We start from the raw sequence: 23,695 nt of genomic DNA, 5'->3' as shown, positions 1-23,695 counted from the left end.
CCATTGCGATCATTGGCCATGCTTGTCAGGGCTAGTTGGAGCTGGAGTCCGAGTCCCAACACCATATGGAGGGCCAAGAGTTTCCCACCCCTGCTTTAGGGTCATAGAGGCTCTCCTAGTTGATCCTGTGGTGGGTGGGCACATACAAAAGCTGTATGTGCTGATACTGTGGACAATCACTCTCAGAAATGGACTCCATTGAGGTTTTTAAAGCATGGAAAGTGGAGAGGGGTAAGAGTGCGCCGGGGGGTGGGGTGGGGTGGAGGATCACATGTTCTCTCAATTGTGAGTGGGGTGGATGCCATTCCATTTCCATGTGAAGCTGCTCTGTGCTCCCATCCTCCCTTGTTTAGAACACTTTGAATTAAAATTGCATGTAAAGGTTTCCAGCAACAGCTGTGGCAGCCCTAATGCAAGCTTCTTCCTAACACTTTATTTTCAGACATGAACAAAAGGCTAGTGGTGGTCTGGGTGACTGCCAAATCATGGTGAGCAGTGATGAGAGGCAGGTGGGCAGAGCTGGTGGCCTCTTCCCTCCATCATAGCACAGACCTTTGTGTATATACTGATTTGGCCTAAGGTATTTTTACCTTCTGTAATTTGAGGTTGTTTAAAGAGTAGGTTCTGTTGAATTATACTGCACAGTAATTATCTAATAAAAATGTGTGCCACACTTCTCTGGGAAGGACGGAAGCGTGCAAAAGATGGGAAGATAAAACAATGGAGCTGAAATAATGGTTAGTAGCCATTGATAGTCTTTACCTCCATGATTTTTTAAAATCCTCATTTAAAGCCATCCAAGTTGGTGGCCCTAACATCTGAAGTGATTCACTGTGGTTGGCAGATTTTTTAAATATCTGAGCAGACTGGTGTGCCTTTACCTCTCAAGTCTCCATGAGACTTTTGCTGGGGTTGGGGGAGCGTTTGTCAAATGTTGTGGCTGTTGTTCTTCCTCCCCCTCAGTTATGACAGCCACATTTGTCAGCTTCATGACATCCAAAGCAGACACCATCTGGTAGGATCCTTTACTCAAGAGTTTCATTTTACTGCAGTGTTTTTGTTTGTACAACTAGGAATAATAATTTTGGTACATAAAAAGCAACAGCAGCCAAGTTGGTTGATATGAAAGAGAACTCCAGAATCCAAAGTTGGGCAATACCTTATTAAGACAAATAGAAATGCTGCAGAACAGTGGCGATTTTTTTGAGTTCTTCAGAACCCTTCATCAGGCAAGATGTTGCCTAAATTAGCAGCAAGTGATTGGAGCAAAGTCACTGAAGGCCCGCTCTAATGTAGCAGTATTAGCAGTTGACTCCTCTTCTGTTAAAAAGGAAGCTGATTCTATGTTTATCGTGGCTTTAATAGCTGCAGCTATAATACAGTGTGTGTCTGCCTACTTTTTCAAACTCAAATAAATAAATAAAGCGCACTGCTATTTGCGTTTTTTCTGACCTTTAAAGCCGCTTTAAATTAGATCCACTGGGAGTGCTGGGAACAGGTGAGTCTAAAATCAGCGCCTTTAGCAAAATCCAGAGGATGCATATTGCTTGGACTGCAAGGGAAGGCATTAAAACACCCCCAGCCTACCTCGTGGCACATGTCTTTCAGCTGAGAGCTTTGTGTTTTAAGATAAGAAGAGGAGGTAGTTTAAATGCAACATGGCTTTTCCTCTTTATTATATTTCTTTGGAATCTATCTTAAACTCACAGCTTGCCTGCACCCTATTCTCAGGTAGGAGGATGGGTGATTTTAAAGCCCTCTTCATTGTGTTGCTTACAGTTTGTCTTGCAGCTGATGTCTGGTGCCTGAGATCTATTACAAACCCCCTGAGTCATTTTTGTTAGCCCAGACAGTAATTATAGTGGGAGACCTTCAGCAGAAAAGCATTTCCTCAGGCAGACTTCTTCATCCAGATTGTGCAAGGTTCTGATCTTGGTTTTTAAGTATGAGGGACATTGCCTTAAGTGTTCCAAAACATGTAAGCTAAAACAGCTCCCGCCTCCATTAAAAATTCCAGCTCCAATGTTAATCGCTGTTCTCATGGGCTCCTTAGTGCATGGTTTGTGAAGATTTTTAAAGTTAAGGTTTCTGAAGTTGAATTGATTCCATCTATGCACTGGTGGTTACTTCCTTTTGGGAGGTTTTCTGATTTCTTTGAACTTGGGATGCTTTTACGGTTGCCATGGTAACATTAGAAGCAGTGTTGCCCTAGAGGTGTGTAATCTTTTCAGCGCCTAAAGATTAGCTCAGTGTGGTGCAGATCTGGGCCTAAAAAAAAAAGTTTGTTTTTAATGTGTGCTATTAGTAACTTTTAGCTGCATTCCTTGTGGAGAGCTGTGTTCCTTGAGGATAGGCCAATTTTTCTGGGATCCTTGGAGTTTGTTTCTTCCTTTCCTACAGATACAACTTTTTGATGCAAATTCTGTGATTTATGAAAGTTAGAAGTTTTTGTGGAATTGATTGTAGCAGCAAAGTGTAGTCAGAGCAGGAGGAATGCAGAGCAGATGAGGACGGCTGCACTACCACTTCAAAGAGGAGAATAGAGGCAGAGGTCTGGGTCTGGTATTGGGTCTGGCATATAATAATAATAATAATAATAATAATAATAATAATAATAATAATAATAATAATAATTTATTTATACCCTGCCCATCTGGCTGGGTTTCCCCAGCCACTCTGGGCGACTTCAAACAGAAAAATAAAATAAAATAATCTATTAAACATTAAAAGACTCCCTAAACAGGGCTGCCTTCGGATGTCTTCTAAAAATCTGGTAGCTGTTTTTCTCTTTTACATCTGATGGGAGGGCGTTCCACAGGGTGGGCGCCACTACCAAGAAGGCCCTCTGCCTGGTTCCCTGTAGCTTGGCTTCTCGCAACAAGGCAACCGCCAGAAGGCCCTCAGCACTGGACCTCAGTGTCCGGACAGAACGATGGGGGTGGAGACGCTCCTTCAGGTATACTGGACCGAGGCCATTTAGGGCTTTAAAGGTCAGCACCAACACTTTGAATTGTGCTCAGAAACATACTGGGAGCCAATGTAGGTCTTTCAAGACCGGTGTTATGTGGTCTTGGCGGCTGCTCCCAGTCACCAGTCTAGCTGCCGCATTCTGGATTAGTTGTAGTTTCCGGGTCACCTTCAAAGGTAGCTCCACATAGAGTGCATTGCAGTAGTCCAAGTGAGAGATAACTAGAGCATGCACCACTCTGGCGAGACAGTCTGTGGGCAGGTCTCAGCCTGCGTACCAGATGGAGCTGATAGACAGCTGCCCAGGACACAGAATTGACCTGCGCCTCCATGGACAGCTGTGAGTCCAAAATGACTCCCAGGCTGCACACCTGGTCCTTCAGGGGCACAGTTACCCCATTCAGGACCAGGGAGTCCTCCACACCTGCTCGCCTCCTGTCCCCCACAAACAGTGCTTGTGTTTTGTCAGGATTCAACCTCAGTCTGTTAACCGCCATCCATCCTTCAACCGCCTCTAGGCACTCACATATATGGTGCCTTCCCACAGTGGAGATGCTGGGCATGTTGGTAGTGAGGGGCAGAGCTACTTCCATGTAATCCTGTAATCCCCTCAAATCTTACCTTTGGAATGGGGTGGATCAGATTAGTACTCCCTCCCACTAACTTCTGTGACATTGCTTCGGGTCCTGCCCTGTGGAGCAACACAAAACCTATTTGCTACATCGTCCATGTGACGGTCCCTTTAAGAAGGTGATTGATCCCTATTCACAGGTGTGCTTGAACTCTGCACGCTTTCAGCTGTCCCTGGAAACCGAATGGGGAAAAGGACAGGAAGGTCTTATGGAGCAGATGATAATATCTTGGGCAGTGAATAGACACTACGGATGGCACTCTTTCTCGTCTCCCAGTGTTTTGTATCCAAATTCTTAAGTTTAATCACGTTAGTTCAGTAGTCAGATATGCAATCAGTTGGTCCAAATGGAATTAATGGGATTGTAGGGATAGGTAAACAGTTGAAACAATACATGCAATTGTCCTGAAAAAGATTTTTAAATACACCTTTCCCAAAAAACCGGAGGCTTTTTTATTAGGACTTATAGGACAGGAGATAGTAAAAGGAGACCAAGTATTATTTATGTATGTGACAACCGTGGCCAGGACTTTGTTAGCCCAAAACTGGAAAACTCAGGAGTTACCGACGATTGAAGAGTGGCAGACGAAAATGATGGACTATGCGGAACTAGCAAGGCTGACTAGCAGGATCCGAAACCAGGGAGAATCAAGGTTCCAAAAGGATTGGAGTAAATTTGTGGACTATATGGAGAAGAACTGTAGAAGTCTAAAGACGCTTGCAGGACTGAAATAAATCCTACAAACTGACTTTAAGTAGAAGGAATACAGGAACTGCAAGATAGGAGTGGACAAGAAAACCGAATGGGGGGAAGGAGGGAAGTCAAAGCTTGGCAGAGCAAAGTAAATTGTAATAATTGATTAGATGTTAAAAAGAGGAAATTTTGTGTTTATTATGTGTTGTTGTGTGTGTGGTTGAATGTTTTGTTTTTGTTTAATGTGTTCAATTGGAAAATTTAATAAATTGTCTTTTTTAAAAAAAAACACACACATGCAATTGTCTGGCAATCATGATTATTTCAAATGCAGTACTTGGGAATTAAACAACACAAGATTTGTTGGAAATTATTGCCTGGAATTTCTAGAGATGCGGGTGAGTTGAAATAGCCCCCTTTCCCAGATATACGCCATAATTTCCTCCTTGAACTCAGTGAGCCCTCCATGCTAACGAGTCATCCCTGTGTGCCTGGTGAATAGAAGCATCAGCTTCCCCACTGTAGGCTTCTGGGCATTCGTGAGTCTTAATGAATGACTTACGTTTTGTCCTTCCCAGTGCTGTGTCCAGGGCTGCTCCTGCATGAGAAAATAGTACTAAAGCTTCAGTGAGCAAATAGGATAGGAAAATATTGTCAGCCCCCCCCCCCATGCTGCCTTAAGGCCAAATGAGACATGACATTCCGTGAAAGCAGTTAATACGTACTGTAAAAAAATGTAAATAATTGCCACGAGTTCTGGGGTGGGGAAGGAGGAAAGAAGGCAGGATCAGAACTGCAGAAGTCAGAAATGGGGGTTAATCCTTTGCCTCTATACGTGCTGCAATCCCCATGGCAATCCCCCCCATTACTATTACAGCCAGAATTCCCCCCCCCCCAGTTGTGCCAAAGGAGCCTATATCCCAGGAATAGCTCTGAGGAGGGATTTAAAGCAGGATAATGCCTCCCCGTCCATGTACCATGGTTCCAGGCCTGCTTGGTCCTGCCTCCCCCCCCCCGGCCCATATTTCTAGTGTCACATCTATCTTTTGTAAGAAATATGGACCATACTTTGTTTGGGAGGTGTACTCGTAATTAGTAAAATACAACTTGCTGTGTTGTGGTGGGGCATGCGAGTGTAAGGATAATTGCAAATATGTTCAGTCACGACATATTTTCTCCTTTGGTTTTCCCTTCCAGAAAACTTGACAGAAGCCAGTGCAGCATAGTTCAACTCCCCCCCCCCGCCCCCCGCAACTGAAATGTGATATTATCCCGTAGCCAGTCTCTTTTTAATACTATTTATTGCCTCAGATATAGGCTACCCCAGACCTTGTTATTTGGAACTGAGTTTTGGATAGGATGCAAGGAATTTCTAGGGGCCAGATGTGATGTTCCTTGGAGGACTTGAAGGAGGAAAATGATTATTATTTTCCAGGATCCTGTAACCTTGGCAGTCCCTGTTAGAAGTTCAGCCAAACCATTGTTCACGGAGAAACTCCATGTGGCAGAAGGAAGTTGCAGACACTTGCTACTCTAATAATTCTTGCTCTGTGTCTTTTGGAATGTGTTTGATAAGGAATGTACCTGGACATTCAGGATGCCTTGTTTATATCTGTCATTCACTCAGGTAAAAGTGGTGTAGCCAATGGTTTCAATTGGAAAAAGGAATGATTCCTTTCATGCCTTTTCCTCATCCTTTCAGCATTTCCTCATTCTTCTGTTGTTGTTGTTTAGTCGTTTAGTCGTGTCCGACTCTTCGTGACCCCATGGACCAGAGCACGCCAGGCACTCCTGTCTTCCACTGCCTCCTGCAGTTTGGTGAAACTCATCTTGGTAGCTTTGAGAACACTGTCCAACCATCTCATCCTCTGTCGTCCCCTTCTCCTTGTGCCCTCCATCTTTCCCAACATCAGGGTCTTTTCCAGGGAGTCTTCTCTTCTCATGAGGTGGCCAAAGTATTGGAGCCTCAGCTTCAGGATCTGTCCTTCCAGTGAGCACTCGGGGCTGATTTCCTTCAAAATGGATAGGTTTGATCCTCTTGTAGTCCATGGGACTCTCAAGAGTCTCCTCCAGCACCATAATTCAAAAGCACCAATTCTTCGGCTATCAGCCTTCTTAATGGTCCAGCTCTCACTTCCACAGCACCTTTTCAGACACACTGAAACTTATTTGTTTTCCTGATCATTGTACTGATGTTTAGAAGATACTTGAATGTTTGGAGCCCCACCCCCCTTTTAAAAAGTTTCTTTTTCTATAAGTGGCACAGTTGTTTCCTGATTGTTCTACCGTTTTGTCAAGTGTAGTAATAATAATAATAATAATAATAATAATAATAATAATAATAATATATTTATTTATTTATACCCCACCCATCTGGCTAGGTTTCCCCAGCCACTCTGGGCGGCTTCCAACCCCGTGAGGTTCAGTTTGTACTGGTTCTGAAATGAAGACACATTCCCTAGCAGTTGATAATGTTGGAGTTAGACCAGTGAGAACCTGGTTTAGATCTGTGCTTGGCAATGAATCTCACTGCGTGACCTTGGACTAGTTCAGGCATCCCCAAACTGCGGCCCTCCAGATGTTTTGGCCTACAACTCCCATGATCCCTAGCTAACAGGACCATTGGTCAGGGATGATGGGAATTGTAGTCCAAAACATCTGGAGGGTCAATGTTTGGGGATTCCTGGACTAGTTACTTTCTCTCAGGCCAACATACCTAATGCAGTGTTTGAAAGAAAACGAGGGCTGGTGGATTGAGTATGTCCTCATTACCTTGTTTTTCTTGATAGTTGCTTTTGTTTTGCCTTATGATTTGTAGACACAAATTGGTTTCATCACATGCCCCTGTGGCGTCTCCTGCTTCAGAAACAATGAAGGCTTGGCTTTAAAGGCAGAATACTTCATTGTAATCCGCTTGCTCCCCTGTGCCTGGTATGCCTAATACTTTTAGTTTCTTTCTGTATTTATTTCCTGATTTGTATTCTGCCTTTAAGGGTGCAGTTGTCCATTCTATCTGACTAATGGCATGCATCTAGTGTTCTTAACTAATCAGTCTCTCCAGTTGTGATGTGCTGTTCCTTCTCTGTAACTTACTCAGTGTCACTTCAAAACATTACACGGAAATTCCTGGCCAAACATTTATAGTTTTAGTATTTCTGTTGCAAATGAATGAGCTGCCTTTTAAGGGTTAGGATGAACTCCTCCCTCCCCACCCTGTGGGGGATTTTAGGATTTCTGTCAAGGTGTAGGAGAAGGGCTTCTAGGCGGCTGCTGGTTTTGAGTGGGATTCAGTCAAATTTGGTAAATTCAGGTTATGCAATGATAGTTGATTGGGAGGCTTTAAGCAGCTTCCTCAAAAGACTGGACTCTTTGTGATAAGGCAAGTGGCAGGAATCTGCACTGGAAAGTGTGGGATAGGCCTTGCTTGAAGCAACGTCATTTAACCTCACCACACCACAAACAAATCAGAAAGAATGCTCATTAAACAGCCAACATAGTCTAATCTTTCTGCAGACAAATCAGGTAGAATGACGAATTAAATGCCATCTGGAAGCACCCCAAGTCAGATACATAGATGTGTAGGAACTGGGCCTTCTTGCAACCTGCATATATTTGCATGAACCTTCTTGTGTTCACAAGCAAAAAAAAATGTTGCAGTAGGCCTCTGTCAAGTCTGGCTGGAGAATGGGATCTTGCAGAGCACAGCTTGACCTTCAGCATGCACCAGGAAATGCCACCAAAAAGACGGAGTGCTTCTGTTGCAGTGGGGTGTTTCTTTTGGCTTTGAAATTTATTTTCTCCCTGAATTATTTAAAACCTCATATCTTGCAGGAGCCTGTGGGAATAATTGACTTTTTTCAGGGCTGGAGTGAGCATTGCACTGATGTACCTAACTGTGTCTCTTTGAGGTTTCCTGGGAAGAGGGCCAATGTCATGAAATGCTTGCTATGGCCAGAGTGGAGTGCGAGGTGGAAATACATCATCCACTTTTCATCACTGTGGACTTCATTAATTAATTTATTAAATGGGCTTGCACATGTTGAACTTGCCATATTCAAATAAAGACAAAATTCCAGTATACATCATCAACAACAATACATTAATGATGACAATATATTAAATATTAATAATAATAATTATAATAATACCCGACCCATCTGGCTAGGTTTCCCCAGCTACACTGGGTGGCTTACAGCACAAAAATGGGAGCTGAATTTTGAAATGGCAGAAGTTGATCAGTGTAATTTGGCCTCTGCTTTAAATGGCACGCCTGCTTGAAGGCACCTCTCTCATCTGTACCTGCATGTGGTGCAACTAGAGTTGCACCAGGGCTTCAGAGGGAGGGTTTGTGTGACCTTACTGATGGCATCACTGGACATTGGCAAATTGGAATTGTTTGGTGATGGTTTAATTATCCAACTCCTGGCTGGCTGGGCTCATGTAATGAGATGGCTGGAAGGTGGAAACGGAGCTAGCCAGCAACATGTTAGGGGAACAGTAGCAGCAGGCAGAACTGAGTGGGGAGAAATGGAAGTCAGGGATTTTCTGGGTACTTCTGCATTCCTCAATCACATTTAGTGTTTTTTTGCATTGAAATGCATCTGAGTGTAACTTGATGAGGTTCTGAAAACAGACAAAAATGTTTTGAGCTTTTACTTTTGTCATGCTCAAAATAAGAGTTCTTGTATAATTTTAAGAGACGCAAGCTAACATTTTAAAAAATTGTTCATTTGGAGCAATGATAAACTACTGTACCGTAATAGGGTTGAGCAGGCAGCGTTTGTGCTGATTGCCTGCCACCCTACACTTCTGACTGCTACCAGTACCATTGCTGAGTCCTGGGAAAGAGATGGCGGTGGGATCCTTGGACCTTGATTTTGCATTGGAAAGATGAACACAAGGATTAATTCACTGCCTCCGCTACACAGACTTTGGAGCCATCTAAGAAAAGCAACATTAGAAACTGCTATTCTTACCATATCAGGATACATCTGTAACTTGGTCCTCATTTTGTCTTAAATGGCAAGTTGCCCTTAAGACACAATAGAGACACATTGGTGACCTGGCCAAACTCCAGGAGACATGCACACACAGGGCTGGTGCTGGTGCTGCCATGTCAGACAATGTGTTCAGCACTTTTTGCTTAAAAGGCTCGGTAGCCCTTCAAGGCAGAAGAGAGACAAGCAGAGACACTTAGGCAGATTAACATGGCAGTGTGCTGTTTTGTTGTTGTCTGGTTGCCAAGAAGAAGTTGTTACTTGCCACTAGCAAATGAATTAGCAAAAACCCTCTATTTAAAACTGAAACAGAGCAAACAACAATTTGGGTTTTCTACAGGTTGCTGTTTGCTCCGATTCAGCTTTAAAGAATGGGGTTTTGGGGGGAACGCTCCAGGGGGATGGGGAAGGGGCTGCTTGGACACAGAGCTTTAAAGCGCGGACCCTGCCTGGAAAGTGCAGAGGAAAATTAAGTGGGGATAAGCCCAGAGACTCTGTGGGGCAAAATCCCTATGCTAGTTGATGCCTAGTTGCTGAAGTAACTTTTCCACACATCTGAGAGGTTTTCCACTTGACCCGCTCCTTTCCAAGGGAAAACACACTCTTTAGCAATAGTTTGGAACAGTGGCAATCTGGAGGAAACCCAAATTGCCATTTGCTCCAAATGAGCAGTTTTCCCCAGAAAGCAGCGAGATAAGAGGAAGTATGGATAAGCCCTTTGCCAGCTTTGTTACCATAGTACTGAATTAACCTCATGGAAACCTCATGGTGTCTGTACATAGTCTCGGAATTATTTAGATACCTCCCTGTAAGTCGTGGTGAAGAACAGTATACAATCATACCTCAGGATATGTCCGCTTCATGTTGCGTCTTTTCAGGTTATGGACACGCCGAACCTGGAAGTCCTGGAACAGGTTGCTTCCGAGTTCGGCGTGTCTGTGACCTGCATGCATGCGCAGAAGCGCTAAATTGCACTTTGTGCATGCGCAGAAGCGCTGCATTGCATCACACACGTGCGCAGATGCGGCGCTTCATGTGGTGGCCTTTTCATGTTGTGAACGGGCCGCTGGAATGGATCCCGTTCGCAACATGAGGTACCACTGTATAAAATTTTAAAATAACTAAGTATATACTGTAATATCTTTTTTTTAAAAAAAAGAGTAGACAGTATTTATCCATTGTTGTAAACAACTACCTGACTTTTAGAACACATCTGAAGGCAGCCCTGTTTAGGAAAGTTTTTAATTTTTGAAGTTTTATTGTGTTTTTAATAATCTGTTGGGAGCCGCCCAGAGTCGCTGGAGAAACCAGCCAGATGGGCGGGGTTTAAACAATAAATTATTATTATTATTATTATTATTGTTGTTGTTGTTGTTGTTGTTAATAAAGCCCCGTCCCCGTCTTCTAAGCCCAACAACAGTACAAGCTTACATTTTGTGTGGCCTAAAGACCTTTGGATTTTGAAGGTGTATTGGCTTATTATTATTATTTTATGCATTATTATCTTTAAATTTTGCATTAAAATAATTTGGTAGTTGGCATGTAAAAAAGGCAAGTTATATGAAATAAAATATGCACTAAACAAATGGACTGAACTGAAGATTAATTGAAGGTCAAAAGACGAAGGGGCTTAAAAAAAAAAAAAAGCCTCTTTGGAAAGCCAATAGAAAAGGTGGTGAACCTTAGGCGAAACCTCAGGACCACTGGTAGAAAATTGCCTTAAAACCGTAAACTAAAATAGAGGTAAAGGTCCTGCTTCTTATAACATCAGTTTTTATATTCTATTGAATACATAGCACTGCATAGCACTGAAAAGCTAGACATCTCCCTTGGATGGGACACCTTTGTTGATTATTATTATGGTTATTTTGCCTCCTGTGCTGTGGATCTGTCTGAATCTTGTAGACAAGAGAGAGGCAAACCTGCTCTTGAAGTGCAAGCAAGGCTTTGCTGGAATGAGCGTGATACTTCACTGGCTTTAAAAAGTACATCCTATAATTGGACTGCTTCCTGTTTACAAAGGATAAAGCATGAAACCACAGTCTGGCGAGTAGAATGGGCGTGTAATGCTGTTATCCCTTTCTGAGTGTTTATTGAAGTGTTGAGTTGTTTGCAAAAATGTTTGAAGAGAAAGTAGTACAACTTTGAGAATAAAAATAAATCTAGAGTGACCTTCCAGAATGTGTTTATTTAAAAAAACTAGACCCCTGTAGTTGTCCCTCTTGAACAGCTGTTTTATTTTCAGCAATGATCAGGTGCTGGTTGTTCCCCCCCCATGCAACGAGAGGAATGCCCCCGATTATAATGTATGCACACAAGATCCTAAAGACCAGTAACCATTAATATATTTAAACTAGCTGGCCTGGCCACGCGTTGCTGTGGGTCATCCCTGTGATTGGCCCCACCCTGTCCCGAGCCATGACCTTTCCCACCCCCTTCTTCCCCCATCCCCCACCTAGGAGAGCCTCTACTTGGCCTAGTCTGTAAAGCTGAGCCTGAGATGTTGTGGAGAGGGAAGATTTCCTACCTGTAGTACCAGTGTAGCCGCTGCTAGAGGCCGCTGTTGTGCAACCTTTCCTGTGCTCCCAGCATCCCTGGCTGTCTGAGTTTTGTGTTCAGAAACAGTGGGTTTACCTGTTTTACCTGCCGTAGGTGTCACATCTGTCTACGCAAACGGTATGCAAACCCTCGGATATTCGAATGTGACGTTGTGTCCAAGTTTCAACGCAATCGGTCAAGCGGTTGCGGAGAAAGATCATAAAACACAAACATGGACCTTTTACATTTTATATATAGAGAATTTATATATATATAGATAGAGAAGGTTAGTGAGGGGAAATAGGAATTCTCCACACCCCAGATGCTATTATTGAATGTTGTGACCTGCATATCTAGCACAGGCAAGCTCTTGGGGCCTTCTTCACATACCACAGGAAGAAGAAACCTCAAGCCAAGATCATGGTTTTAGGTGACACACTAAGCCAAACTGTGGCTTAGGTGTCACGTGCTAAAAAGAACTGGAGAGGAGCAAAGCAGGTATGAGCTCTTCTCCAGGAGCAGCACACTTCTGTGGTCCTGGTAAGCTATGACTTGGCTTACAGTGATATGCGAATGTGTGTCAAATACCTAAATCCAGTGCATTTTGCATTGTATGCCTATACGGGCAATATTTTGAAGTCAAGTTAAGTGCTTTATGCTTTTTTTGTGCAAGGGGAAAAAGTTAGGCTCAAATTTAAAACATATATGAAATATAGCAAGGTGTGTGATGCGTGTACATATGAGTGAAATGGCAATTCTAAGTGGTAGTTAGGCTATTACAGTTGAGTTGCTGCCAAGGTGAGTTGTAGAAAGCAATAAACTTCTGTCCAGCAGATGAATTATTTGAAAGGCAATAAAAAGAGTACAGTGAAGGTTTGAATGGCTCTTGGCCTTCCTGCGGTCACCATTGACACTGCCAGACTTTTCTGGGTGTTAGTTATTTTAGGGAATTTGCCAGTATGCCAGAAAGTTTGTGGATTATTTGGGGTGCCCAATTTTCAGAAACACAGCACTGCTCTTTAATTTGTCCAAGCTGGAGTAGCTTGTTTACACTGCAAGTCTCATTGTTTAGCTTGGAAGACATCCGAAAGGAAAACTAAAAGTGGCGTCTCCTTGATTTCTTTTTTTAAAAAACCTTGCTTGGTGTTAGATGCATAGTGTGAATATGCCAAATGTTAACTGAATGGAGAGCTTTGTAAATGAGAGCTAAATTCAACAATAAATTGGAATGCCATCTAAAATATGTGGATGTGCTTAAGTGAATATTAGAGTAGCACTATCACATATTTTGGGCTCACTAAAAATACCGGCCTCCACTTGTTTAAGCAGTTCACGCTCAAAACTTTGAGGCAAGGCAGCTAACCAAATCCATCTGGACTCTGGCCTGGGACTCAAGCCTCTTTTATGCTGAGTTGTGTATTTAGGACTTGATGTAGGATAATAAGAAAATGGGGCAATTTGATTCTTTTCAGAAGGGACATAGAATAAACAAGGGACTGCGTTTTGGAAAGCTGCTTGGTTGGTTAGCAGCAGAAATGAGTTGATATTTTCTTGACCCTGGTTCCTTTGAGATACTAGCCTACATTTCCAAACCACACAATTACAAGCTGTTTCTCAGGGAATCCTGTGTGTGTCTTGATCCAGCCCTTGAGTCAATATGCTGTTTTTAAAATGAGGACAATAACAAAAGGAATAGTACAGACTCTTTAGAGTTTAACTACAGGTTAACCTGTTGGTTTAGACTTGGTTTGTGATACCGGTACTTCTTTTCAGGCCAAGGAGTAGTCACATAGTAAGGCTTGAGAGTCAAAAGGAGGAGGACAGAGGATTTCCCCACTGAATCTTTTTCTGCTTCAGAAAGGTCTCTTTCCCTGGCCTTTCATACTGACTTTGTTTGGATGTCCTGCTAAGCCCACATATCTTGGGCCTTATCCACACCTCCATTTGCCCTTCTACTTTCCCCCAGGGAAACACTATCTTTAGCGCTGAATAGCAACAAACAGCAATCAGATTTTTCATGGGTTGCCATTCTGATTTAGCACTAAAGAATGGGTTTTCTAGGGGAAAGTGGTGGGTCAAAGGCAAAACCATGCAGACCTGTGCCTAGCAAGCACGGGACAAGCAGAAAACTGCTTGGATGAGTCCTAAGTGTGACAAGAATGCACTGCAACAAGCCTCAGGTTCCTCCTATGCTTCCACTCTGCACCATCATGAACAGGAGTTCAGAAGCTGTTGCTTCTGGTTTAGTTAAATGACAGCTTTTCATTTCACCCAAACCCTAAACAGTGGGTAATATTAACTATGGTTGCTTGAAACAACCCAGCTTTATAAACTCTAATTTGAGGTGGGCTTATAGAGACCATAAAAGTGCCTCTTATCTGAGTTGAGGGAAGCATAGTATATTGTCTCCAGCCTTGTTCTGGGCCTCAGGGACACCCAGAAGCAGGAAACTGTCCTGTTGCTTTCTGAGTGCCTCAAAAGACCCCACACACCTCTAGGTTTGCTCACCACTAACTAGTGATTCTCATTTATCACTTCACACACTTAAACTGTATGTTCATCTTGGCACTGCATGTTCACTTAGGAAAGTGGATGGGACGAACCACATATTGGAAAATCCAAATGCTAGAGCTGATTATTCTGAACTGATCCATTTTAGATGGCTATGATGACCCTGTAGGCAATTGTGCCGCAGATTTTTTTTTATATTAGCCATAACATGTTGAGTTTTTAAAAAACTATTGGACTGTTGTTCAAGAAAAGAAGCACAAAGCAATTCATTTGCTTATGATTTGACTTAATGTACTGAATTTAAATTCCAAGAATGAGTCTTTTCTAATCTGGAATTACTATTCATCCTCTCTTCCTAGCTATCTTAAACTGTTTTATGACTTTCCATTCTTGTTAAGGGAGGAGAGATGACCATCTGGCTGGCTTTAGGGCAGGAGGCTGCAAGGTTCCTTATTGAGGTGATGCAAGTTTCAATTAAAACCTCAGCTGGAAAGTAGAAAATCTTTGTGTGATCACTTTGGGTGGCATTTTTTAAGGGCAGCTTTGATAAATAACTGGATAAACTGCTTTTCAGAAGTACCAAGCAACTGGTACATGGCAGGAGGCAGAAAGCACTTTCCCATTAAGAAAACCGAACCGATTCCCCTTTTAAAAACATTGTTAGCCTCTATGTGAGAGGTGGTGTGTTGGAGAAGCTGAGTGTGATGCTGAGCAAGTTTATTGCACCAAGGCACTAAAAAGTTCGCTTTTTGTGTGTTGTCCAGCATTTTAGAGAGAGAGTCACTTCCAAGCAATTGTTTTCCTAAGGCTCCACTCAGATTATTTTCTTTCAAGTGCAGTTCTGATTATCAAAGTTCATTATCTTCATCAATCATCTCAATGTGTGATGTCTGATTTTTTTTAAAGCCAAAAAACAGTTAAACACAAAAACACATATTTAAAGCAAAACATAAACAATGTAAAATAGACACTCACGGAAGCAATCCATTAATCCAGCTGGGAAAGCCTGTCGGAACAAAAAATATATTCCATTGTTTCCTTAAAGTGCAGATTGTGGTGCCTGGTGTATCTCAAAAATTAAGCAAAAGAGAGTTATTTTATCACCAATATTCTTGTGCCCTTGTTATATTTCTGAAGCTGTAAAGCTTTAGTTATGCCAAAAATCCTGTTAGGTAGCCATCCAGCCTCTGCTAAATAATGTAACATGATCAGAAATAGTGGGGTAGTAGATTTCCAGCTTTGGGAGGAGAGGGTTGAATTAGATGCCCTTTGAGGGTCCTTCCAGTTCTTTGATTCTGCTTGTCATAAGGAATTCAAGGTTCTATAGAAAGTAAGGGCACTAAAGGTAAAGGTAAAGGGAACCCTGACCATTAGGTCCAGTCACAGACGACTCTGGGGTTGCAGCGCTCATCTCGCCTTACTAGCCGAGGGAGCTGGTGTACAGCTTCCGTGTCATGTGGCCAGCATGACTAAACCGCTTCTGGTGAACCAGAGTAGCACACGGAAATGGCATTTACCTTCCCGCCAGAGCGGTACCTATTTATCTACTGATGTGCTTTCGAACTGCTAGGTTGGCAGGAGCAGGAACCGAACAACGGGAGCTTACCCCGTCGCGGGGATTCGAACCACTGACCTTCAGATCGGCAAGCCCTAGGCTCTGTGGTTTAACCCACAGCGCCACCTGCATGACATTTAAATTTGTTGGCTGTGGTGAAAGAATGCTAGTTCAAATTTACCATTTGGAGTTCAGTTGCCTCTATTGTTCCTGTGCAAAATTGTCAGAATTGTCTTCTCTGGCAGATGAGGCCGAGAACATTGCAGGTGCGCTGTCTGTAAATCTGTACTGACTGATCTAGAAACGCTGCTAGGTACAGGTTGCCCATTATCCAACTCATAAGTTCCTTTTTTGCACCCAAGTTGTACAAAGATTTTGAGTCCCTGAGCATAAAAATCAACTTTTTAAAACTGCAGAGAATGAGTTCGCTTCCAGATTGTTGATGTTTGGTGAATGGAATTCAATCACAAACTGGCAAATTCAGATTATACAAAGTAGATTTGGTGTTCTTGTGCAACAGACCTGCTTCCAAACAAAAACGGACTTTTTTTGCAGTAAGGAAAGTGAGGAGAAAAATGCACTGGGGAAACCAAGCCAGATGGGCGGGGCATAAATAATAATGATGTTGTTGTTGTTGTTGATGATGATGATAATTATAATAATAATAAAAAATAAATAAATAAATAAATTACTGGGAAGTGTGAGATAACAGTTGCTTGATGCAACCTTGTATAACCTCCTTGCAAACCAATCTGAACATGCAAGCAGTGGATGTTGTATAACATCTGCATAAACTGTGCAAACAAATCGGGATGAATGCTAGATAAATAGTTCACCTAGAAGTACAGACAGTGTCCTGCCTTTCTCCAGCTGAACGTGACCTTTGGCTGATTTCACAAATTACCAAATTTGGTAAGGTTGGCAAAGTGTCCCAAGTAAAGGAGTGTCTCTAAATTTCCCTGGTTTTGGACTATAACTTCTACCAGCTTCAGCCAGCATGGCCAGTGATCAGGGAAGATGGGAATTGCGCTCCAAAACAACTGGAAGGCACCACACTGTGGAAGGCTACTCTAAATTATATGCTATCACTGGAAGTGGTTTGGACAGTCTGGATGCATCGTGAGTTTTTACAGGTCTGGGCTTAAAATAGCAAGTTTTGAATATTCCGTAGTCAAGCACTTGAAGTGATCAGGAAAGATGGGAGAATTTGGGGGAGAATTGCAGGAAAATATCCTTGACTTTTTGACTTGAACTTCCACCGACGGATTCCTTTGCTAGGGTTATGAGCAGGGAAATTGGAATAAGAGAATTCTCAGTTTCTGGGCCATCTGCTTCTAAAGCTACTGAAAAGACCAGGAAATTGAAGGAGCACAGTACACATTCAATTGATTCATCCTCTGTTCACCCTCCAACCCCCCCTCCAAAAAAATCTTGGTCACTTCTGCGTCTAAGGCTCTGTGGGAGTTGTGTGAACACCACTATGCTGAAAAGAAACCTGAGAAGGGAGGAGGTTCTGAAAGCTTTCATCTGATCCCCGTTGCTAGAGAAACCCCCTTCTTTTGTCTGTCTATGCCAGAAGCAGCTGCCTTTTTCAGAGCCTGGATCTTCTCAGGAGGGTGCAGGGCAAAGAGAACAAACCAGGAAAAAATATATTAAAGCAAGCCTAATTTATGGCCTGTGCAGGGAAGCATTTGAGACGCTCATGTGTGTAGAGTGTTAGTTACAGGCTTGAACCTGCGAAAAGGCTTGCAGTAACTCAAGGCCAAACAGAGTTCTGTATGTTTAGGGCATTTGGTTGTTCTTTTTCTCTGTGTGTGGACAGCTGGCACTCTGGCACCTTCTGCTTATGTATGCCTTTACATCATCTCTGTGTTTGTCAACAGGGAAAAGTTATTGGTTTAGGACAATCCATATATATGCACCTGTTTTACTGAAACCTTCTTCTTTGATGATCACTTGCAGCCGAGTAAGATTGTCTTCCATGAAAACGGTCTTAATAGTGAGCCTGTGAGTGATTGGTTCAAAATTGGGAAAGGAGTACGACAAGGCTGTATATTGTCTCCCTGCTTATTTAACTTATATGCATAATTCATCATGTGAAAGGCTGCACTGGATGAATCCCAAGCCGGAATTAAGATTGCCGGAAGAAATATCAACAACCTCAGATATGCTGATGACACAACCTTGATGGCAGAAAGTGAGGAGGAATTAAAGAACCTTTTAATGAGGGTGAAAGAGGAGAGCGCAAAATATGGTCTGAAGCTCAACATAAAAAAAAAACCTAATATCATGGCCACTAGTCCCATCGCCTCCTGGCAAATAGAAGGGGAAGAAATGGAGGCAGTGAGAGATTTTACTTTCTTGGGTTCCATGATCACTGCAGATGGTGACAGCAGTCAGGAAATTAAAATACACCTGATTCTTGGGAGAAAAGCAATGACAAACCTAGACAGCATCTTAAAAAGCAGAGACATTACCTTGCCAACAAAGGTCTGTATAGTTAAAGCTATGGTTTTCCCAGTAGTGATGTATGGAAGTGAGAGCTGGACCATAAAGAAGGCTGATCGCCGAAGAATTAATGCTTTTGAATTATGGTGCTGGAGGAGACTCTTGAGAGTCCCATGGACTGCAAGAAGATCAAACCTATCCATTCTGAAGGAAATCAGCCCCGAGTGCTCACTGGAGGGACAAATCGTGAAGCTGAGGCTCCAATACTTTGGCCACCTCATGAGAAGAGAAGACTCCTTGGAAAAGACCCTGATGTTGGGAAAGATGGAGGGCACTAGGAGAAGGGGACGACAGAGGACGAGATGGTTGGACAGTGTTCTCGAAGCCACCAACATGAGTCTGACCAAACTGCAGGAGGCAGTGCAAGACAGGAGTGCCTGGCGTGCTCTGGTCCATGGGGTCACGAAGAGTCGGACACGACTAAATGACTAACCAACAACAAAGTGACTGTAGAGGTCAATTCTGGATCCACATGTCCTTCCACAGTGGGTACATAGGTTTCCCGGTGGGAATTGATCGCGTTGAGGGTTTGCCAAGTGTGCCTTCCTCTTAGCTCGTTTCTCCTTTTTGCCCTGAGTTTGTGCTTCTTCAAAGTCCATGACAGTAAAGGCTGTTCCAGTGTTAGAAACAGATATGAAAGCTAGGAGCTAAATGGCACCTAAACCTAGGTTATGGGCGCAACAAAGAAATGTCTAGGCGCACTTTTTTTTAATAACAAGAATACAAAGCTGGATATGAATCAACTGCAGCTAAAATATTATGCTCATTTTTCACATCGTCTAGTCCAGGGGTCCCCAAACTAAGGCCCGGGGGCCAGATGCGGCCCAATCACCTTCTAAATCCGGCCCACAGATGGTCCAGGAATCAGCATGTTTTTACATGAGTAGAATGTGTCCTTTTATTTAAAATGCATCTCTATGTTATTTGTGGGGCCTACCTGGTGTTTTTACATGAGCAGAATGTGTCCTTTTATTTAAAATGCATCTCTAGGTTATTTGTGGGGCATAGGAATTCGTTCATTTTTTTCTTCAAAATATAGTCCGGCCCCCCACAAGGTCTGAGGGACAGTGGACCGGCCCCCTACTGAAAAAGTTTGCTGACCCCTGGTCTAGTCCTTCTCCTGCCCACCCCCCTAATATTCTTAAGAAGGTCTCTTCTCCAATCTTCAGAGAGTATCTGGAAGTGGGGAGGCAGAAAAAGGTCCTCTTTTCCTTCCACTCTGCAGTTTTAATCTGAAATCTTGGGTGCAGCCCTGCACCCAGAGCCCAGGAACTGTTCGCACTGATGAAATTCCCTGTTGTTAAAATGTGCCTAGAGCAATGGGAGTTTCGAACAGGGGGTTGTTCTCCAATTGGAGTGCTCACGGGCCAGTGTTTCCCAGTTATCAGTGCTTATATTACAATTATTTTATTTGCTTTGAGAGTGTCTTTAAACCTCTTTTGTTGTCCATCAGTATTTTGGTGGTCTAGTCAACATTGTCCTGTTTTTTTTCCTTACAGTGTAGTTCTCTTTATTAGAAGCTCATTCTTGCTTGCTGCTTTTTGTATTTTGGAGCAACTGGACAATTTTCCAGGGACATCTGCTTTGGTTTCTGTTACCCCCCCCCCTTTTAAGTCCCTTATGCGAATAGTGTAATGGAATGTGTGCACTTACTCAGAAAATTGTGGAAAATACCTGGATTCATTTAGTGGATAATACCTTTCTGAAGCAGGCAAAGCAGACACAGAAAGGAGACTGTGTTCTAAATTCCTAGGCTTTCCAGGTCTTTGTCCGAGCACTCCCCCCCCCTGCTTTCCCCACAAAAACCCCACTCTTTGCTGCTGAATTCCACAGAAAGCTTCATTCCACAGAAAGCGTCATTCCACAGAAAACCCAAATTGCCATTATTGTCAGTTCAAAGTGATCATGATTGTAAACCTGAATTTATCATTTTAAGTAAGCTCATTTGGTCATTTTAAATATTTTTTAAACTTTTCAATCCCTATAAAAGGCTAGTTACAGATTTTTCTTCTTCTTTCTTAACACTGCCACATGGTTTCCTGGCTATTTTATATTAGCCCCCTTCCTTTATCTTCTGCTTCAATCCTGTTTTCCTTTTTTTAAAAAACAACAACAGTGCTGTGATTCTAGGCAAACTAAGGCTCGGGGGCTGGATCCGGCCCAATCACCTTCTAAATCCGGCCAACAGATGGTCCGGGAATCAGTGTGTTTTTACATGAGTGGAATGTGTCCTTTTATTTAAAATGCCTCTCTGGGTTATTTGTGGGGCCTGCCTGGTGTTTTTACATGAGTAGAATGTGTGCTTTATTTAATGTGCATCTCTGGGTTATTTGTGGGGCATAGGAATTCGTTCATTCCCCCCCCCCCCAAGATATAGTCCAGCCCCCCATAAGATCTGAGGGGGAGTGGACTGGCCCCCTGCTGAAAAAGTTTGCTGACCCCTCTTCTAAGGTTTGCCAATTGTATCCATTATTTGTGTGTCTGCTCACAGCTGAGTGCCTTTTGGATACCAATTAGCTAGCTGTTTGTGTGTCTGTTGAGTTTGACCTTTGTCTACTCATAACTCAGATGATGCTGATGTGTGGGTGAACTTCCGGCATGAACTTTGAAAATGCCAAAGTGGCACATCATTAGCGTGGTGCCCTGTGTGGGGTTGTGGAGCTGAAGGACTGTCTGTTGATTACGGCAGCAAAATGTGTGATTGCTTGTTTGTGTGCTTGGCAAAGAGGGACTGTTGCCTAGAGATCTTCGGGCCAGTGTGGCAAAAATAGGAAGAAGACAGGGGACTGATTGTGTCAGCTCCACCCCTCACAGAGCAACCTCTTTCTGTAAGAAGGAATCTGCAGCATTCTTGGCATGCAGCAGTGATTATTCTGATGTCCCTTTGCTGTTACTGTTCAATTGGGAAAGCTACAAATACCGTACAGGGCAGTTCCCAGAAGACAATGTGATGCTTCAGGTTCTTCAGAAAGAAGAAGTCATGGCCAATTCTGCTTTTCAAAACAAATGTTAAAGCCAATAAATAAATGTGTGTCTTTTCTTTGTGTGCAGCTGCTTCTGCCTGTAATCGATATCTAGGCAATAAACCACTTCTTAAAAATTAGAGCCCATCCCAATTGTCTTCCCCGCAAAATATCAAATGAGGGATGCTGTGTGAGTGTGCTTAGTAGTTTCTCAGCATAGACCAGGGAGCTACAAATGCTGCCCCCCCCACTTTATTGTGTTTTGCCAGTGCATTTACTATCCTTGTTTGCAGCCAATTAAGAGTAGAATTAGACAACTATGCTTGATACCTGATGAATAATAAATAACATCTCTCTCTGTGCTTCAGATATGCTCTTTGGGAGAAACCACTTCATGGAAAAGGGGGGAAAGGGGATAGTAAGAAATAACCAGTAACGGTTTCCTGGGAGAAGGCAATAAGCAACCCAAACCTCGAAATATTGCAGCAGTTCAAAATAACAAATACAGAACTGGGATTTGAATACAATGATTGCCTGTTGTGCTTTTAGATCTGTCTGGAATACAGTCCCTATCATTTTTTTTGGAATAGGCATTGACCTATCCTGTGCTTTACCTTGGTTGGCTGAGGAAAAACAGGAGGTATGGGGATGACGGGGGGGGGGGGGGTAGATGGCTGCTTCTCATGAATACCCTAAAGGCTTTAATAAGGCTGCCTGGAAATTTTATGCTGGAATCTGATGAGGTAATATTTTTAAAGTAAAAAGTGATATATGCACCAATGTGTACATGACTGCAACCTCTGTGCCCTATTCACTATAGCCTTTTTCAGGTGTTGCCTCTTGCACAATTACACTTGTGCGAGGGAGGAAAGTGAGACAGGGGTGCCAACTTGAATAAAATATTGTGGGGGCCCAGGTAAGCCCTGCCCTACATAATCAGTCACATGGCACAGTGCACACATCCCATTTTAATGGGAATGCCCATCAATTTTGTGGGGGCCCGGCCCCCTCAAATATTTCATTGCGGGGGCTGAAGCCCCCACGGCCCCTTGGAGTTGGCTCCTATGTAGTGGGATCACACTTTCCGGCCCCGCACCTCTCTCACATCCCCATCCCCATTCCTGCAGCCTTTCATTTGTTGTAGGCTGCAGTTCTGCAGTGGGGAGCTTTCTCTAGTTGTGTAGAGACGCAGCATGATTTAGAATATTGATCTTGCAGGGTCCTAATTTACCCTTACAATGAAAGTTGCAAGTCACCCTTGTGTAAGGGGCCATGTGGACTGGGTGATGAGCAGGGAAGTGCAACCTCCCTCTCCCTCCTTGCACAATTGTCATCAGACGAGGGGAAACATCTGAATAGGGCTTAACTGACAAATCTTCATTTTTCACATGTATGCAAGCAAGCAAGAGTAGGAAGATGTTCAGCCAAAACCATTTCTTTTGAAAACCATTTCTTTAGAACGAAGGTTTTTACCAACTAGTAAAAATAAAATAAAATAAAATGTCTGGACTTGAATGGGGTAAACATACCCAACCTGCCATGAAACAGTCCATTTTCTGGTTGCCACCCTCCATACCTCCTTCAGCAGATGTACACAGAGAGTCATAGAATTTTAGAACTGTAGAGTTGAATGATTTTGATGGTGATTGCAGAGTCTGGTTAGATTCAAATGGAATTTTGTTTTCATCTGAAAGAAGGGATAGCTACTCCTCTTTCCCTTAACCATTCAGAAAAAAATAACACGTAAGTATTTTCAATATTCAACAGAAAGTGGGGGTGGCAGTGTTTTTGTTTTGTTTTCTATATCCACACCCATAAATACAGATGGGGGTATTGTTCTTCTAGCAGCCAGAGGCCACTTTTAAAAATAGAGGCTAAGAGTTAAAATATTGCTCTTTCCCAGTTCTGATTGTTTGTCTTCCAAGGATCAATCCTGTTTAAAGAGATTTGCAGACTCTGCTACATTATCTAAGAGGCTTTAAAAGTGAAGTTGTGTTTGGGGAAGCTGTTGGTTTTTTTGTGGCAGGAGATAAACGTCAAAAGGAAACAATGCTTTTTCTCTTGATGTACAAGGCGATATATCATGTAAGAGAGCCTGATTTACTAAACAGGGCATATTAATCTGACAGATATTACTGAATACAGCTATAACTTGATAAACATCAGCATGGGAAGCAACCAATTTATCTCGATATATTTCATGTAAAGCTGCTGTTGGGTGCATGTTAGTCTATAAACTTATCTCTGAAAGTTGTCGGTTCTAGATGCATCTGAGAGTGTGGCTGGAACAGGCCGAACTACAAATGAAGTGAAAATTGCTTTGCATTATTT

At 42.8% G+C, this 23,695-nt stretch overlaps 1 protein-coding gene across 6 annotated transcripts in view; it reads left to right on the top strand.

Moving 5' to 3' along the window:
* Nucleotides 1-23,695, top strand: part of SRGAP3 (SLIT-ROBO Rho GTPase activating protein 3) — a 175,420-nt gene that overhangs the window by 53,593 nt on the left and 98,132 nt on the right. The gene's annotated exons all lie outside the window — the stretch shown is intronic.

Source organism: Zootoca vivipara, chromosome 2 (assembly GCF_963506605.1).
Source record: "Zootoca vivipara chromosome 2, rZooViv1.1, whole genome shotgun sequence".
NCBI lineage: Eukaryota > Metazoa > Chordata > Lepidosauria > Squamata > Lacertidae > Zootoca > Zootoca vivipara.
Note: the sequence above shows the minus strand (reverse complement) of the source record. Positions and strands in the feature narration are given on the sequence as shown.